The sequence below is a fragment of the Mus pahari genome, chromosome 1, assembly GCF_900095145.1.
Source record: "Mus pahari chromosome 1, PAHARI_EIJ_v1.1, whole genome shotgun sequence".
Classification (NCBI taxonomy): Eukaryota; Metazoa; Chordata; class Mammalia; order Rodentia; family Muridae; genus Mus; species Mus pahari.
Genome location: NC_034590.1, coordinates 138164110 through 138175665, shown reverse-complemented (window position 1 = coordinate 138175665; position 11556 = coordinate 138164110).

Genomic DNA, 11556 nt, shown 5'->3' with positions numbered 1-11556 from the left:
TCTCTCTCTCTCTCTCTCTCTCTCTCTCTCTGTGTCTATTTTTCTCTATTTCCCTGTCTCTTTCTCTGTGTGTATCTCTCTGTCTCTCTCTCTCTGGCTGACTCTCTCTGTGTCTGCCTTTGTCTCTCTGTGTGTGTTTGTATTTCTCCCTGCTCTATATATGTGTCTGTCTTTCTATATCTCTCTCTTTTCCTCTTTTTCTCCCTTCCTCCCTCCTACCCTTTTTCATTTCTCCCTCTCTCTCTCTCCCTCTCCCTCTAGCTGGCCCAAAGGGCTCTGGCATTTGTAGCCCCCTATCCCTGCCTCCTACAGGTGTGCCACACCATGACCAGCATGGCTTGGCCATTATTCCCTTATAAATAAAATTTCACCTCCACTTGCCGTAACAATTCTTAGAAAGAGAAGCCTTCATATCTATGACACTGAAGCCTCTGGCCATTCCTTCTGGCATTTTGTTGGAGAGAAAGTAAGAAGAAGGCCTTCCTTTTGTTAAATGTGTGTGTGTTCTCCAGCTTACATAAAATTTTGATGCAGTACTTGGCGGGGCTGCTATCCATACATGTTCATGCTCAACCAGGAGAATGAAAGAGCATGGTCAGTGCTTGGGAATACAGATTAAATATAGATACTTGGCTCCCTTTCACCTCACATTGACCTAAGGATGCCTCACCCTCTCCTCTCCCTTCAGGTCCCTCCTCTGAAGAATTGTCTTGTTTGTAGCTTGCACTGCAACCAGTAAGAATTTCATCAAAGGATCCTGAAACTCATGAGAAATAAAAGGCTGCAGCATTTGTTCCACAGGAAAAACCGAGGGCAGTGTATCCAGTGCGCACTTCATCTCCGTGGTGAAGCAAAACGCAACAATTGCTGATGCTGAGAAAGAAAAAAAAAACGAGAGGCTCTTTTGTTTTGTACAGGATCACAGGAAAGCAGCTCTGGTTAGAGGCTAAAAGGACTCAGGGAAGCTGCACAGGATGCTGCAGTCCCAGGAAGCTCTGCTTTGGGGACTTCGATGAGTCATAATGTGTTCTCTGAAGTCACCTTTTCTCTTTCTAGCTTGGTAGTGAGGGGTAGAAGTTGCTTTTTCATGTCTACTTGGCTACATTTACTTGTTACGTAAGTCCTCTTTGGCAGATGAAAATGCCTCTATAGAGTACATAGTGGGCTTAAAAGCCAGTATCTGGTTGGAACACCCTTGTAAAGAAAAACTGCATGCACAAAATTTAGAAGCTTTTATTCCCAACAAAGGATTAATGTGGACTGGTACGATATTGAGCTTCAGACCAGAGCAGGTAAGGCCATTAGGAACTGGGTATGTCATATGTAGTAGTAACACTGGACCTTAACACATTGAATCTGCGACATCTAATTTAGTGAAGGGTTTAGAATTAGCAAGAAAACTGATTAAAGAACTAAATACTAGTCTCTCTCTCTGTCTCTCTCTCTCTCTCTCTCTCTCTCTCTCCTTCTTCTTCCCTAATAAACAATTGTAAAAATATCTTGTCTCTCCATAACCATATCTCTAAAATGCCACCCTAATTTTTTTTAAGATCATATAACTCTCTACTTTAAAATTAAATGTATCCCCAATTCATCTTAGGATGAACTTCAAACTTAGCATAGCATTCAAGGCCCTGGAGGGACAGATGTCTACCAGGCTTGTTGACTTCCCCCAAATGCTGCCCTGTGGGTGACTTGCTCTACCTGTTGGTCATATTCCCCGCTCTTCCATGCAAGCAGCTCTTAACTCCAGACCCTCTAAGACTCACCTGTGACCCAACATCTAGAAAGTGGTCCTTGTGCCCTTGCAGACAGAAAAGCTGCAGGTCCCACTCTGCTCCCATAGCAACCAATGTGCACCTACATTAGAGCACTTATGATTTCGATGTAGTTATTTGTTGGATATCCTCCACTAGTGCCTGGAGGGTATAGAATAAGTTCAATTCATTGTGGAAACCCAGCAATTTCTAGTTGCTTAGCACAGTGTATCAAATAACAACAACAACAACAACAACAACAACAAGACCTCCACCACTTTGTTGAGTGAAAGAATGAGCAATAAATAATAAACTTACCCAATATTGAGAATTCAGCAGGTCTTCACCACTAGCAACTATCGTGAACAATCTGCAACGTTCACAATCTTTGATAATTTTTAAGCAGGAAAGACTTTAAAATATTTGTTCGTTTGTTTTTAAATTTTGGTTTGTTTGGAAGCTTGAAAGATAATAAGCTGCACTTTTGTATAATGAGCATTGACAAGAAGTTCTGTGAATGTTTGAACCAGGCCAAAGGAACAGCTGTACAGACAAGAGAGCTGGATGTTCGAAGAGAATCAGCCGGTCCCGACAGCACACTTTGTTGATTTCTCCTTTAAATCACAGGCCAGGAGGTAGGCCAGTATCTTCACACATATCCTTTCTCCCCTTTAGCCAAATAAGAGACACGGCACTAGTCCCACTTTCTAGTCCATATGACGAGATGGCTAAGTAATGTTCTTAAACTGTGTTCCCCACATTGGAGAAAGCAAGGCAATTGATTGTTTAATATGAAAATACTACAAATCCTGGTTTTGCTTCATGATCTTAAAACATTTCTGCTGCTACAAACCCCTCCGAAGTAAAAGGGTGGTATGCCTAGTATAGTTGCAGACTGTAGAGTCTTTAGCTGTCTCTGAAGTAACCTAGTCGTCTGCAATGCAGAAGAGCCGAAAACCTTGAGAATAGAGTTGTCACAGGCAGGCGTGGTGCTGGCACCCTTCTGTTCCCTCATTGGCAGTGACAGCTCTTCCAGCACCCATAGTGTCTCAGGCCTCCTGGGTCTACCTTAAACGAATTCACAGTTGCTATTCCTCGGGGGTCTACCTTAAATGAATTCACAGGTGATATTCCTGTCTCCAATTTTACCCAATCAGCCCTCTTATTTAGGAAGCAACTGACTTCAAAAGAGTTCTGAAAAGAAATCAGAGGCTGAGGTGGCAATAAGGTGAGCACAGGTGAAAAACCAGGTTCTAAATTGCTGCTTTAGCCCCTAAGAATTCATTGCCAGCCATGCCGAGAAGTAAAACAATGAGGACCTAATTAGATCTTACAAAAAATAGGTCAAAAATATCCACAATTGCCCAAGATTGCTTGGGATGTGGGTTGATATTAACTCTCGCTCATGATGAATTCTGACTTACACATTCAGTTTATATTGAGGCATTCATTATTGATAATATGATGTAATCATAATTAGCAAGATAATTAAGGTTTTTCTTCTCATCTTCATCTTACTCCTTCATCACTTCTGCTTTGTGTTTCATAATACACTTGATATATTATTAATACTGAACTCAAGTTTAATAATGAAATATACAAGTTGTACTTTATCTTACTTTCTTTTTAGGTCCAAGGGAAAGGTGATCAAACAACTTGGAGCTGACTAAATGATGAAGTCAGATTTTTTAACTCACCTTAGTAGCTCTCCAGACTCAAGCAATGTGTGTCCTCATGGAAAAACTGCAATTATTTGTCCTCAGTAAAAGGTTCTTTATTCATGCGGGAACACTGGTGGGGGTAGAATAAGAATCTTCTTCCAAACATTTACTGTTCCAAATTATGTGGCCATGTTAGTATGGATTTTAATTTGAATAACACTTCATTAGTTCTCGGAGAGTTCTTTACAATGTATTTTGATAGTGTTCCCCAAACTCTTTCTTCCTATCCCCACCCTCTCCATCCTCCTCGCCCTACTTTGAGATTTATTCCTTTCTTTTATGCTTTCCTGTGGAGTCTATTTTGTACTGCCCAACTTCTCTTGGTAGTGGGGCCTGCCTTGGAGTCTGTTTAATCTACCAGGGATCACATCGTTCAAAACACCTGACTCTCTCATAGCAGCTGTACTGGGATTTGTCTGGCTTGAGCTTACTAAGGGTCTGGTGTAAGCTGCCACAGTCGCTGTAAGTCCAGCTGTCCTATTGTGTTTGAAAACTACTGTTTCCTTGATGTGATCAACTACCTAGAATTTTTACAATCTTTTGCCCCTTCGAGAATCCTTGAGGGGAGAGATATTATAGAGATGTTGCGTTTAGGGTAAGCATTCCACGGTCTCTTAGTCTCTGCATTTTGACCAGTTGAGGATCTCCAAGAAGTTTCGCTAATGAGGGTTGGGAGATGAACTGACCTATGGGTATAGGAATAGGTCTACTTTGTCCATTTAGCATAATATCAGTATTAGAATCTCCCCGAGGATCTATAGCTTATCCATCCACAGGTTCTTGGTCCCCTAAACAGTACCAGGTACAGGTCCTACTCATGGAGGGGATCTTACTCCTATCAGAACCTGGTTAGTTATTCTCATGTGTGCTATGGATGCACCAACAGTGGGTATAGCTGCTCAAACCAGTCATTGTTATACCTCATGGAGTTCACTGCTGGGTGAAATTGATGACTGCTTTTCTACTCTGGCAATGTGATAGTACCTTCTGGCATTATGAGAGCATAGCTGAAGCTTCTGGGTCAGTGCCAGCTTGGTTATTCCATGTTGTATGATTTGATATGTGGTATCTTCAGCAGTGGGCTCTTATTGCCAAGTTCTGAGGGTAACCAAGAGTACCGGAAATAGCCCGTAACCCGGGTGTATGGGACACCACTGGCCAACAACTCAAAAAGGAATAACTCATTGCAAGTAGTGGGTGTTTTTGGATTTTTGTTTTTGTTTTGTTTTGTTTTGTTTTGTTTTTGCTAGCATTTGGTCTCTAGTTGGGGTATTCTCCCTCTGTAGGCTAACTCTATTTAAGTGTGTGTGTGTGTGTGTGTGTGTGTGTGTGTATGTAGGAATATAATATGCATTTTCTTCAATGAGTGCATATGCATCATTATACTCTCAAGGAGCTCTTCCCTCAAGAAGGTGGTACGAATTACTAAGAAGCCCACGCAGCCTAAATGACCCATGATAATTTTATGATAAGAAATAAATCCTCCACATGATTTTTACAAAAATTTCGTGCATCCAATTAAAAAAATAATAAGCCAGCAATATGTAAACACAGAAACGATTACTAAAATTCCCTTAGATGACTGCATAAAGAATGTGAGACAAGCAAGCTGAGTTTTGTGGAGGAGGGCAGCAGGTTTTATTTGTTCTCAGGTAGGACGAAAATACTGCCTTGTCCAAGATGGCTCCAGGGACAGACTTGACTGGGGTAGCAAGGAAAATGAAGAAAAGACAGAAGTGCCCCGAAAAGCTGGGGTTGCCTGAGGACTGGGCTCTCGGATGGAGAAACCACAGCATTTTCAGAAGCTCAGTGTGTTTGTTAGATACAACTGACCAGAGACGCAGGGCCATTGCAGACAGTTGAACAAAGCGGTTGGGCTATTACAGAGAGATAAACAAGGAGCCAGTGTTTATGGTCTACAGCTGGAGTAAAGAGGCAGGTTTAGCTACCCTCCTGGGAGCGGTCTCTGTAGGGGAGCAATCTTCAGACGGTAAACATCCACGGAGAAGAAGATATGGTGCCTTTTTTTCTTTCTGTACACACTATCAACAGTATTAACAGGGGCATCTGGGACCAGAGGGAGGCTTTGTCATCTCTCTGAGCCTTACCCTGGGAAAAAGGCTTTGTCACTATCCCACAGCTCTGAGGTCGGCGTGGTCATACTCATGGCAGCAACACACACTAACTCAGGCCTTCCTCCACTCCTCACAAAAACACATGCCATTAACAATATGGCTTCATTTTGGCTGTCAGTACTGTTTTTTAACCAGAGAGTGATGAACAGAAAGCTGGCATAGATGTCTGGGGTAGGTTTCGAAGCATCTGGATTCTGCCCCGGGTAGGAAACTTTTATCTTCCCATCAGAAAAACTTAGCTGAACAGACACTGAGTTCAGAAACTGTTGGATGTAAATAAATAAATAAATAAATTAAATTAAATAAAAATAAATCACATTGTGTGTGAATATGCGCATATCCACTTACTGATCCCACCAGAAACATTGCCATGTGTGTTGAAATCTTATGATAAAGATTATCTGGGACCTTTGGGTAAAACACTTTCTATAACTATATGGAGAAGTGGAACTCTCTGATAAGATAAAAGAACATCTGCCCAGGATTTAAAGTTTCAAGATATGTCTGAATATAAAGAAGTCACTATTTTATATTCTGTCAATATTTTACTAAAACGTGTTAAAGAAATATATCCTCTGCCAGGGATGTTTTCTTTTCTGAAACCTCAATATTTTGTTGTGACGGTTTGTTTGAGCTTATGGCTTCAGAGGGGAGAGAGTCCGTAATGGTGGTGGTGGGGGCATAGCAGCAGGTGGCTACGGGAAACAGGGATCGCATCTTTAACTAGAAGCACAGAGCAGAGGAAGCAGAGTGGGAGATGAGTGGGAGTGGAGATATAAACCCTCAAGGCTCTCCCCTAGTGACATACCTTATCCAGAAAGGCCCCATTTCCTAAAGGTTCTGTAATCTCCCCAAAATGGTAAACTCCCACTGGAGACCAAGCATTCAATAACCAGAGCCTGTGGGCAGGGCATTTCTCCTTCTAACAGCATATAATTCCATGATCTAGGTAAATGAATATTTATGCTTCCCAATAACCTATTATTTTGAATATCCAGGTTACCACAGAGCATATATTAGGATCTCACTGTGAGTAGTAACACTATATAACTTCTTACAGTAGTCACTGGTTTAAGAAGTGCATGCTAATCTTAGGACTTCTGCTTTCATGGCTGAAACAAGCACACTGTACTAGGACATGTGGTTGAATGGATTGCCCATAGCTACCCACCGAGATAAGGTGGTCCCCTCAATCCCTGTCAGTACATTTTCTACTCATCCACATTGTTTCCCTTAGAGAAAGAGAGAGGGAGTGAGGAGAAAAAGAAAAAAGATAGAAGAATTAATAATCTGGTAATTCCTTTAACTTTATCTCAACTTCAATAGTTGGGGTCCTTTGATTGTTTTTGATTCCACATGTGAGGGAGAGCAAATGGCTCCCTGTGGCTTCTCCCTTCTTCCTGCCTACCTGTAGCCCTGTCACTGACCTGTAAGTAACTCTCACCAGCTTGACAAGGGCTGACTGCAGCTGATCTGGGAGCCTGGGAAACACAGACCAAGAGGGGCAGTCTTCATTTGCTCTACAGAGCTGAGTTGAAAAATAAGGTTTGCCTATGAGAGCCTCGATAACTAAAGACAGTTTCCTGAAACAGTACTTGCTTTCTTTCCTAAGTACAGTGCCCTGTGGCCCTCTGAAATTAGTTCGTTCTCTCTCTCTCTCTCTCTCTCTCTCTCTCTCTCTCTCTCTCTCTCTCTCTCTCTCTCCCCTCCCTCCTCCCTCTTTTCCTTCCTTCCTTCCTTCCTCCCTCCTTCCCTCCCTCCCTTCCTTATTTCCTTCCCTCTTTCCTCTCCTCTCCTTCCTTCCTTCCTTCCTTCCTTCCTTCCTTGCTTGCTTCCTTGCTTCCTTGCTTCCTTTAACTTTATCCTCAATACATCTCATCATGGCTCATAATTCTGAATGAATGGAAAAATACTTTTTGGATCAACTAGGGATACACAGGACCTTTAAACCTTCAGCTAGTTATGTTGCTTGTAGGACAGGTGTCTTAGTTACGTTCTCACTACTATGATAAAATACTTCCACAAAGGCAGCTTAAGGGAGAGCTTAATTTTGCTTGCCATCCCAGAGAGAAACTGCCCATTATGGCAGCAGACACAGGAACTGGTAGGGAAAGCATGGGGGCAGAACAGGAGACTGGCTCATCATGTTGCATCCACACTAAGAAAGCAGAGAGTGATGAATGTCTATGTCCAGTTTACTTTCTCTTTCACACAGTATAGGATCCTAGCCTAGGGAATGGTGCCACCTATGGTGAACTAGGCCTTTCCACATGAACTAACTTAATCAAGATCATCCCCACAGGCGTGCCCAGAGGTTCATTTCCTAGGTGGTTCTAGATCTTACTAAGTTGGAAATTGAGATTTACTATCAAAACAGCTTATTAAAATGTAGATCTTATGATCAGGAATTTATCTACTGTATTATATGAATCTCTTGGGTATTTCATTATAGCAATGGATAATAGAAAGCTATAGGTTATTCCTTTTTGTTTGATTTTCTTTTGAGAAAGGATATCATTCTGTATACCAGGCTGACCTGAAACTTACCATGTAGGTCACACTGGCTTTCCCTTGGGGCTCCAGCCTCAGTCTGATAATGAGATCATAGGAAAGAGTCACCATGCCTGACTATAGGTTTTCTTTATTGACATTTAAGAGCCCTTTGTATATTTTTTCTGGCTTTGTAAGAATATCACTATGTGGTTCTGGGTGGCCTAGAGTTCTCTATACAGATCAAGTTGAACTTGCATTGATGCCCCTGCCTCTGTCTCCTCTGCATGCTAGGACTATGGTGTGTGTGTGTGTGTGTGTGTGTGTGTGTGTGTGTGTGTGTGGTACAGCATGCCTGACTGTTCTGAATGACTCTTTTTTTAAAAATTAACTTAATTTAATCATTTATTTATCAATCTACCTATTTATTCATTATGTAGACATTTGGTGTGTGTTGGCATGTCACACACAGCCTATATGAAGGTTAACGGACAACTTGTGGAAGTTGGTTCTCTTCTGCTACGTGGGTTCCAGTGACAAAGTGTCTGAGTGAGTGAACTCGCCAGCTAAAACACTAGCTCTTCATCACGTGTGCCCTACGTGACCATGTTTTTTTTCCTTCTCTTGATAGTGTTCTGTTCTAGATGAGACATTTTTAATTTTAATGAAATCTAGCTTACCAATTACTTCCTTCATGGGTTGTGCCTTTCATGTTGCCTCTTAAAGGTCATGTTGTCTTACAGGAGTTTTATAGTTTTGTGTTTGCACTTAGATCTGTAATACATTTTGTGCAGAAAGTAAATGCTTTGTATTTAGAGCCCTCATGGTCCCTCCCTCCGTCTTTCCTTCTCATCGTTCTGTCCTTTCTTCCTTCTTTCATGTTGCTGTCTAGTTAGTCTAGCATGACTTATTGAAAACACTGAGTGTATCTGTGCCCATGTGTGAAAGTCAGAGGTGAGAGGTCAGAGGTGAGAGGTGAGAGGTCAGTCTTAGGTGTTCTTCTGGAGCTGCTGACCTTGTTCCTTTTTGAAAGAATCTTTTACTGAGACCTGGAGCTTGTGGCACGATTGGCTGGCTACTACAGTTCTAGAAATCCTCTTGTCACTGCCTCTCCAGGGCTGAGGGTACACGCCATCTGTGACCTGTCCTATCTTTTTACCTGGGTTCCGGGTATCAACCTTGGCTTGCACAGCAAATACTTTATTGGCTAATCCACCTCCCCCACAGCTCCAAAAGGCTTAAAAAAACATTCAATATGTCCCCTCTGCTCCTTTAGTCAAAGGCCAGTTGATTATATTTATGTGAGTTCGTTTTGGCCTTTCCTCTGTTTTGTTGTTTCTGTTCTTGTTTGTGTGTGTTTGTTTTTAATCTCTGTTTGTTGTTTTGTGTATACCACACTGTTTTCATTCCTGTTGTTTTGCAATGACTCTTCAGGTTCTTCTTTCATATTTTATTGGCTATTTTGTGTCATTTGCTTCTCCATGTAAATCAATCTCTCTCTCTCTCTCTCTCTCTCTCTCTCTCTCTCTCTCTCTCTCTCACACACACACACACACACACACACACACCTATAAAATAATTATCCTAATTGGACTTACATTAAATTTATAGATCAATTTGGAAGAACTGGTGTCTTGAAAATATGAGGTTTTCCTATCTGAGAACAGTTTCTCTGTTTAGTTCCTAATTTCTTTCCAAGTTTTATAACTTCCCTTATAAATCTTATATTTATTTTATTAGATTTACACATAATTGTTCCATATTTTTGTAGTGATAACATAAATGATACCATGACTTTAATATCAAATTCCAGGATTCACGACACAGTCTGTAAAAACTTTACTCCTCTTCAGAACTTCACGTCTGGCAGTGTGGGTAACAGCTCCAGAGCCACTATATTTGAGAGGTGTGCTTTCATTTCATGATGCCTAAAGTCCACTGTTTTATCTAAAATCAATGTCTTCTTCACCCACCTCTTTTTCTTTTTCTGTCAGTAATTTTTACCATTTGGACAATATTTTTATACTGACAACCCAAGACCATGTTACAAAAAACTAAAAAAATAAAAAATAAAAATCTGGTTAATGGGGAAAGTCATTCCCCCAGCCCCATCTTTTACCATGATTATTAATTTGTTTTCTTTCCAGCTTTTCTCCCTGCACAGTGTCATGCCCCAACATGGTGATCATCATTTCCAGTGCTAATTGGGTGTTGCTTGTGGTCCAGGGGATTCCCTGAGGATTTCCCATGTGGGAAGCCTCCGTAGTAGGTTATTGTATTACTGTTCGGTTTCCGGTACCTGCATCCAGTTCAGTGGGAAGGTGACTTCAGTCGGAGTCCCAGAACTGGCTTCCACATCTTCTGTGATGTTCTCAGGAGCATCAAGTGAATCTTTGGTGTGCTCCAGGTTTCTTCGAAGCACTTCAACACATTTTCAAGCCAAAGCCCATTCTTTCCTACCTTCTCCCTTAATGTTGAAAGATTTTAAATGCAGGACATACTATTGATAGCTCCCTGCTCAAGAAAAAAAATCACAATGTAATTTCCTCAATATCTTGCTTCACAGCAGTCTGCCTGCCTCCAATGGCCACATCTTCTCCTACACCTGCTTTGCTCAGGCCTGGCTTTCCATTTCCTTCCCAGCCGCCCTACCCATTGTGCTCAATTTGTTCTTATATGTGTGTCTATACATATTTATATGTAGTTTACTTATTTGCATTTAATTATTTAGTTATCTTGTTATGGCATGAGATTATGAAGATCCATATTTCATGTGGAAATTATGAAGATGGAATTGACTTTGTGTATGGTAGAATTTCGATATCTTAGATTTAAAAAAAGAAACATGCAAAGGTCACTGGTACAAACAGTAATGAGTGTTATTACACCATTCCCATCAGGGTGATGTGGTGGTTAGTTTGGGCCAACTTGAAATAAATCAAGGTCATGTGGTGGAAACCTCAAGTGAGGAAATGTCCCTATCAGATTGGCCTATCTGCAAGTCTGAGGCATTTTCTTAATTGTTAATGGATGCAGAAGGGCACAACCCACTGTAGATGGTGCCACCCTAGGGCAGGTGGTCCTGGGCTGTAAAAAAGGGCAAACTGAGCAAACCTTGGGAGGCAAATCAGCAAGCATCCTCCTCCAAGGCTTCTTTTTCATTTTCTGCTCCAGGTTTGTTCCTACCTTGAATTCCTGCCCTAACTTCCCTCAGGAATGGACTCTGAATCTCCAGTATAAGCCAAATTAGCCCTTCTCTACATGTTGTTTTGGTCAGTGTTTTATCACAGCAATAGAAAGGCAAACTAGGACAACTGCATTCAAAGAAAGAAAGAAAGAAAGAAAGAAGGGAGGGAGGGAGGGAGGGAGGGAGGGAGGGAAGAAAGAAAGAAAGAAAGAAAGAAAGAAAGAAAGAAAGAAAGAAAGAAAGAAAGAAAATGAAAGAAAGAAAGA